The following is an 8,860-nucleotide window of genomic DNA, read 5'->3' on the forward strand; positions in this document are numbered from 1 at the left end:
AAACCTGTTACTTTTAATTTATATTTTAATTGGACAATTTTCAAAATCTCATACTCCCTCCGTCCCAAAATAATAGTCCCTTTTGGGGAATCTAACTTTTTTTGGTAGTACAATTATTGTACTTTTAAAAAGTTGATTTTCCAAAATTACCCTTTGATAGTACACTTTTTTGAGAATATCAATGTCATAATTGTACTTTTTATATTATTTATGAATTTAAAAGAAGGGCAAAATGGGAAATTTATATTATTTTTGTACTTAATTTTTGAAGAGGGACTAATATTTTGGGACAATGAAAAATGGAATAAGGGACTAATATTATGGGACGGAGGGAGTAATATTTTAAAATTTATTTATTTTATTATATTACTTTCATATTTATCCGTTCTTCTATTAAATCATCTTCACAGTGTATTTTAGAATAAAATTTTATTTTGAATCATAGTAAACTTTAGGGGTTTGGAATGTTCTAAATAAGTGCACTTTTTGACTTTTTATGAAATATGGCTTGGGTTTGAAGTGATGTGGTAGAGATGTGATGTGACTTAAATAAGATGATGTGATTTAAATAGGATAGTGACTTTTTGAATTTTTTACGAGATGCCAAACTTAGTCTTACTTTGATTCAGAGTAAAATTTTAATCTGAATCAGAATAAAGTTTACTATGATTCAAAATAAAATTTTATATTGTTAAGCAAATTAGCATGTTTTTAACCAGAGTAAAATTTTGATTAAGAGTAAAATTTTAATCATAGTAAATTTTACTCTGATTCAGAGTAAAATTTTATATTGTTAAGCAAATCAACATGGTTTTAACCAGAGTAAAATTTTACTTTGAATCATAGTAAATTTTATTATAATTTAGAGTAAAATTTTACTTTAAAAGTACAATTTTACTATGATATAAGGAGAGTATCCACTTTGAATCACACTAAGGCCTGGTTTGGCATCTACTATATAATCCATCTTTTTATCTTTTTTCCATCACATCACCTCTCTACTTTTCTGTACATCTTTTCGTAAAAAGATAAAAAGTGCACTTTTTTAGGACACCCCAAACCAACCCTAAGTGTCATGTATTAATAACCTTGCGTGTTTGGTTGCTCAGAAAATCACAGAAACATAATAAGAAAACCAAATATAGTTTGGTTGTTGAGAAAATCAACATGTTTTTAATCTCAGTAAAATTTTACTGTTCCAAATCTATCTCATACATACATACAATCACAAATATAAATACATACTCTCACAGATATACATACATACATACACTCACTCACTCACAGATATACATACATACGCTCACACACTCACAGATATACATACATACACTCACTCACTCAAAAATATACATACATATACTCACAAATATACATACATACACTCACTTACCGATATATATACATATACACATGTATGTATGAGTCATATATACATACATACGTGCACATACATATAGATAAATACTTGCATACACATATACATAAGAAGAGCAAATCAGTGAAGACGTGGCGGAGCTTGGCGTGCTCGCTGGAAGGAACGGCGGAAGAGGATTGGACGCCGACGGCGTTGGCGAGGTCGACATAGGAGTTCCAGAGGCGGTAGCTGAGCTTCCAGATCTGAAGCTTGAAGGAGTTAGAGAAGGTAGAGAGGGAGAAGAGAGACAGAGAAGGTGAGGTGAGAGTGGATGGAGAAGGTGGGAAGATTTAGTTGAGGGTATAATAGTCTAATAAAATATTTAAATAATAAATTTTATCCTTTATGCAAGATTTTATAATTATGAAGGGGTTTAGAAAGTATAATTTTTTTCTTAGTCCTTTTAACAATGAAAAGAATGTAAAGGGAGTTTACAACCAAATTTATTTATTTATTTATTTATTTATTTTCGCTTTGAGCCCAAACAGTTCGAGCCAGCTAGACAGGCATATGTGCCAGCCCAATGTTGATTATTGGTATTGGGTGCGTTTGGTTGTAGGGTGTGCACAGAGGATTTGGATTTTCTCCAGCACTGTCCAGCACTTCAAAGAAGAAGGTGACACGTGGCTGGAAGAACATCTCACGGACAGAAACACGCCCATGTTGCAGAAATTAAGGTAGCGTTTGGTAGAGTTTTGTAAATGTGATTTGAGAGTATGAGTTGTATTTTGAGTTTGTGTGTTGTGGAATTATGATTTGAGTGTAGAAAATTTGTTTGGTAAAGAGTTTTGAAAATAGTTTTGGAAAAGAGGTTTGATTTGAGTGGGGAATTATTGATGTGACATTTGATTTGTGATATAAAAATTTACAACTCATAACTAAATATACAATTCAAAATTATTTTAAAGCACATAAAAAATTTAAAAATTTTCAGAAAATATTTGTCCCGATTATGTAAATCAATTGCAAAAAAATAAAAAAATAAAAAATAAAAAATAAAAAAAAAAATCTGGAAATCAGCCGGACATCCGGGTGGACATCCGGGTGGTCTATCGGGTGGACATCCGGGTGGTCTACCGGGTGGTCTTCCTTTGGACAGAAAACACGCCTGTGTGCACAGAGTTCTCTGCAGAGAGTGTAGAAAATTGATTTGAAAACGTAACCAAACATCATGCTCCAAAACACACGTAGAAAATTGATTTGAGAATACAAACAAACAGAGCCTAAGAAACTTAATGGACCATCGTTTTGTCGAAAAGGACACCGTTTTGAAGTAACAAGCATAGTAACTTTAAGTTAATCATGTGATTTATAATAATTATGTAATTAGTATATCACCGTGCTATGTACGGATTGTGTTTATAATTATCTATATATGTGAATTCTAATTTTTAAATGTCTCTCTCTTTTTTTTTTTTTAATGTCTTCTTTTTTCTTTTTTTATATAATATTAAAGTTTAATATTTTGATAATAATCATATGTGTTGGATTTTTCAAGAAATTAAATGTCTTTTTTATTTTTATTTTATATATATATTATGTTAAAGTTTAATATTTTGATAATAATCGTATGTGTTGGACTTCTCAAGGAATTTTTTTTATGCTTGTTCTTAATGCATTAAAATGTTATTATGAGGGACAATAATCATATGTGTTAGACTTTTGTCACGACCCAAATCCGCCTCTATAGGTTTAGCATCGTAATCGGCCAGTAATCCTGAGATTACCGAAGGCCTTTGAGACAAATTGACATAATATTAGGGATTAGCGGAAGCAAATAACAAATATACAACGTTCATTGAACTGTGCAGATTTATATGAGACAAAAAATTTTTAAACTTTTTATGTACATATATACACATCATCCTTACGTCATTATATAAATACAGATTAAACAAAAAGAGACTTAGCCCTATTTACAAAATACACAAGACTTGTTTAACCAAATAAGAAAACAAAACTTAAACTTTAAATCACATAGCCATAGCCACTTGACATATCCGGAACCTCCACGGGAGGCACATAGGTTGGCTGACAAAAACAGATTCCAGGCAGATGCCTTTAAGCCTGGTCACACGCCTGATCACCTACATACATAAATAATACAGTGAGCTAGAGCCCAGTGAATAATAACAGAGTAAAAGGTTTTAATGAATGATGTTCATACCAGATTCAGAAATCATAATTCAGATTCATATTCATATTCTTGTTCAAATCAAATACAGAAATAAGAGTTTATGCGTAATCATACGTGGTACATCCATTAGGGCTAACAGAACAGATACAGAACAGATGCAGAACATATGGTGGTTATGAATAACCAATTCCATAAAGGAACCTCCGGATCCGGGTAACAGAGAATAAACATGCTGAGCTCCATGATCGAGCCTCCGGAACGGGTAACAGATGACAGACATAATAAGTCCCATAATAGGACATTCGATATCGGGTAACAGCTAACAGATATCACATGATGCTAAGGATGCCACAGATACATGTCAGAAATTGAACAATCATTCATTGTACAGAGCATAATATTTCAGAAAACAAATCTTATTTCATCATATAGAAAATAAATAAAGTTGAACATAACTTTACTATGTTATTACTCACAGTGTTTTGGTGCTTGATTCGTCCCTACGCTTGACCCTACATAATTCATACACATTGGGTAATATTATAATTCATTATGTTCTTTAACTTGTTTAACATTCTTAGGCTCCTTTTATGTTCTTTAATTCATTTACAATGTTTAATGCGCCTAATAGTGCTTTGAAATGAAAGAGAATGGAAAATGAATCATAAAACATCTTTTTAAAATTTCTGAAACAGGGCCCTCCGCTCGAGCGGACCCCTTCGGTTTGCAAAAGTACTGATTGCTTGTATTCTACGCTCGAGCGGCAACTTCTCCGCTCGAGCGACGAATCGATTTATGGGTTTTCTAAAATGTTGATTGTGCTTCAAAACATAACTTTAAATGATACAACTTACATGTTTTAACCCTTATATCAACCATACAACTTCTAATCATGATATAATGCCAATTCTACAAGATTCGAAGTTCATATCTCTAAGGATTCACCATACAACCCCAAATTACTTCAAATTCATTTCCTTAAACTACATAACTCACAAATTCTAAAACTTGAATTGAGCTTTTAAAATAATTTCAAGACTTGGGTTCATGCGTGGCTTGTCTAAAAATATACAAACTCTTAAATAATTAAGAAAATAAGAACCATTTTAAATCATTTACATCAAAACTCCTTTAATTTAAAAACTGAACTCATTTGTTCATAAATTCATAATTTTCCAAAGCTTAGTTCTTATTTCTTCAAAACATGAAATCAATTCCAAGAAATCTATGATGCATGTAAATTTACATCTCATATATATCAAGGTTTCCAAACCCAAGCTCAATTGAAGAATTATAATTATTTCTATATTGATTAACCTTAACCATGTTCATGAATTAATTCCTTAATTTCTCCAAATTACATGCTTATAAAAATAAGGCTCAAATTCCTATAAGATATTCAAAATCAAACCAAAAATAATTAATTTCTAAGTTAATTTTCACAATCATGAACCTAACTCATTTTCTTGCTAATTTATTTTTTTGTTTACATAAAATTGACTTCAAACTCTTTTCTATCTCCCTTCAAGACATGGAATTAAAGTTATAAACTTCTTAAATAACCATTTGCATGTATGGAACTAAGATCAAAACTAAATAATTTTAATTAGAATAGTTCTAATTTGGATTATTTTTTATCTTCTTCATATTAGACCCAAATTCAAAGCCATAAACCTTTTAAACATAAATTAAAATCTCAAAACCTTGAAATTCCATGATGCATGTAAGGTTGAGTTTCAAATTTAAGAAGAATGGTAAAATCAAACTCAAACTAACTATTTCCCAAACTTATTTCCTTAATCTCAAGCTTAACTCAATTTTTAACCTCAATTTAATTCATAATCATAGATGTTCCAAAATATGCTTAATTTGAGTCAAACTCTTAAATTACATTACATGAATGGGTTAATAATCAAAATCAAAACCCATATCTATTCTTTAATTCATCCAAATTACATACATGTAGAAATAAGGCCCAAATTCATGCAAGATATTCAACATCAAACAAAAAATAATCAATTTCCATGTTTATTTCCATAACTATGAATCCTAGCTTTGTTTTCTTGTTCAAACCCATTTCTTTACAAATTCCATGGAATTGATCTTAAACTCTTCTTAATTTCAAGTGTAATGTAAAGATTCTACAAAAATAAAGTTTAATTTCATACCTTAAACTTTAATCTCAAGAAGTTTAGTTGATTCCTTCTAATTCCCTTGTTCCTCCAAACTTCTCTTCCCTTTGTTTTCCTTCTTCTTAAGTTGAAATTGCTTCCTTCTTTCTCTCGGTTCATTCGTTCTCTCTCTCTCTTTCTCTCATGGGTTTGCCCAAACAAATATGAAGCCATACTCCTTTTTTTTTTCTCAATCTCTTTCCATCACAATAATGCTTCCAGCAAGAAAATAAAACAACAATGATTCATCCCACTAAAAACATCACCACTAATAGCACTAATGCATTAAAAAAGTAAAAAAAAACAAAAAAAAAAACACAACTCCAAGACCAAAACATCACATCATTAATGGCGGGACCCACTGCCACCTAATTAGTGGGAGCACTAATTAGTGCTCCCAAGCATTTTTCAAAATAAAATAGAGTTGCCTACTCTATCTCTCCTCATGTATACGCACTCCTCTCTTCACAATGCACATATGCACACTTATTGAAGCCTCCAGCACAACACTCACACACACAGAATTTCTCTGCAAACCTAGATTTCTCAACACACACACACACCCACATATATCCTCCAACTCTAAATCATTCTACAATTTAATTTACGGTTAAGATTAATTTAATTAAATATCACTTATTCTTAATAAGTCTTTATTAACATATAATTAAATTAACCATAACTAATCACAAATCTCTCATAATTTAATTAATCTAATTGACTTCCATTAGAGCCTAATTAAATATATTTAAATTTATCAATCCGAATCAGATTTTTAATCAAACTCCCAAAAGGCTCCAAATATTAAATTAAACTTATTTTCATCCTCAATTTTGGTTTTTTAAATCATTTAAGCCTTCAATTTCTAATCAGACTCAAAATTTCGTCAATAAATTACATATTCAAATTAGGCACCACATAAATGAATTTAATTCGTAATTATCTTAATTCCCAATTCTCTTAACTTAATTAACTCCAATTCGGACCCAATTAATCAAATCCCAATTTTACAAATCTAAAATGAATATTTAATTAAACTCCCACGTGGTCCAATACTCCAAAATAAAATAATTCAATTCACCATTTGTACTCTCTTGAGCCATTTAGGTTTTCAATTTCTAATTTCAAAATAAATCCTCAATAGAACCATATACGAATCAGTCTCCATAATTTTCATAAATCCCGGATTAAATCAAAGTAATGGGCAATTAAATTTAAATCTCTTTGATTAATTAAATGCTAATTATTATACGTGATGGGTTCATTACAACTTTTCAAGAAATTTTTCTTATGCTTGTTCTTAATGCATTAAAGTGTTATTATAAGGGTAAGACTTAGGGGTTGGGAGAAGTTAATAAATGCTAAGGTTTTTTTTTTTTTTTTAAATAAAAAAATCAAGAAATTTAGATTGGGATATTAGAGCTCCCACAAGGCTTGGGGGTTAGAAACCCCTTTTTCCTTAATATATATGTATATATATATATAGATATAGATAGATATTATGTATTAATTATGTGTTAGTTGAATTGTGTTATTGTGAACAAATATGTATATATACAAAATGAACTTGTCTGAATCAGTAATTTAAACAAGTTAGAATTAAATATTTGGAATAAGCAATTAGAACCTACTTCATATTAGTGTGATTAAATTTAGTTTAATTTAAATTAGATTATGATGTGTAAGATGAGAAATGAATTAATTTAGTTAATTTAACTTATTAGCTAAACTTATAAGTAACTAAGGCTTAAGACAAAAATTAGTAAATGAAATAATTCCTAACTCTATCCAGTTAGTTAAGAATGATGAGCAATGTTTGAGAGAGTGTAAGTGAGTTTTGTTGGGAGATATTTTAAGAAAGAGAGAGAGAGAGAACTTAAGAAAAGAAGAGAGGAAGAAGAAGAACAAGAGAGAGTTGAAGGGAAATCAAGCAAAATTTCACCAAATTAACTATCTAAGGTAAGAATCCTCCTCTAATTTCATGACTCTAAGTTGTATTACTCAGAAAACCATTGAATCTAAGTTGGATTGAGGAGTTTTGTTGTTGTAATTGAAGGGTTAGGTTTTGCATGGCTTGATATGAAAGATTTGAAGAATAACTCATAATTTTGACATATATGGCATCATTCATGTTCAAACACATCTTTCTTGCATGATTTTTGAGAAGTGAGGAGGAAACTTCATGAATTTTGGAAGATGGGAACGCAACATATGCAAGGTTTGCTTTTGAATTCAAGGTTTTGATTTTGTAGATAGAAAATTGAGTTTTGTTTTGAAGTTATGATTTTTGTTGAAGTTAGGGATGTGAATTTCAAGATGTTTTTAAGGGTTTTGAGCCTTGATTTGCATAAAATTGAAGTTGGATTTTGAAAATAATGAGTTTTCATTCGAAAGTAGATTTTTGGATAGATTTTGACCCAGAACCGCACGTGCGGCAGGAAGCCCTGCACGTGCGGAACACAAAGCTCAGCAAGCTAAACATTTTGAAAAAATTGCACGTACGGCCACACGTGCAGTGGAAGTTTCGCACGTGCGGCTAGGGCCTTCACATGTGCGGTTTTTAAAGCAATTTTTTGGTTTTGTTTTCTTTACATTTTTTTGACTTTCGGGCCTCCGTTTGCATAGTTTTCACGTATATTTCAAAGTCATAAGCATGTCATGATCACGAAGGAAAACAAAGAATGAATAGGCTTAAAATCAACGGAACGATTGGAAAGTAATTGTGACGGTGTTGTGTAGGTCACTTGTACGCGGAGTATCATTCGGCCAAGCATGGCGAGTGATGTCTTTGTAAAGATATTTTTGTATATGAATTACGTTGAAAATGACTATGTTATTCAATCCTATGTTTTGATATGAAATGGTTGATACAATAAGTTTTTGAAAAAGAACTTTGGAACCGTTAAGATATGCTTTGAAACTCTGAATTGTGTACGATACGATACGTTTTAAAAAATGAGATTTTGATAAGAATGAATAAGATCCTCTTTGTGCTTATCGAATGTGACACCCATGAACACATGCTTGAATGTTCGAAAATTCATTGCTGTTATGTATATGTCAATCCGTTGTGATCGATATATCTATGTCCTCGGTTTATTGTGATCATTTTGGTAATATTCTGTTTAGTACTAT

At 30.8% G+C, this 8,860-nt stretch overlaps 1 long non-coding RNA gene across 2 annotated transcripts; it reads right to left on the minus strand.

Moving 5' to 3' along the window:
* Window positions 1–3,211: 3,211 nt before the first annotated feature.
* Window positions 3,212–5,960, minus strand: LOC114285959 (uncharacterized). Of its 2 annotated transcripts, XR_003637367.2 has the most exons (3): window positions 5,723–5,960; window positions 4,031–4,066; window positions 3,212–3,504 (listed from the first exon to the last, which is right to left on the minus strand). It is a non-coding gene; the product is annotated as an uncharacterized LOC114285959 (long non-coding RNA). The 2 variants fall into 2 exon arrangements; XR_014363256.1 differs by lacking the exon at window positions 4,031–4,066.
* Between the last annotated feature and the right edge of the window lie 2,900 nt (window positions 5,961–8,860).

The sequence above is a fragment of the Camellia sinensis genome, chromosome 3 (genome assembly GCF_055761805.1).
Source record: "Camellia sinensis isolate YWXY chromosome 3, ASM5576180v1, whole genome shotgun sequence".
Classification (NCBI taxonomy): Eukaryota; Viridiplantae; Streptophyta; class Magnoliopsida; order Ericales; family Theaceae; genus Camellia; species Camellia sinensis.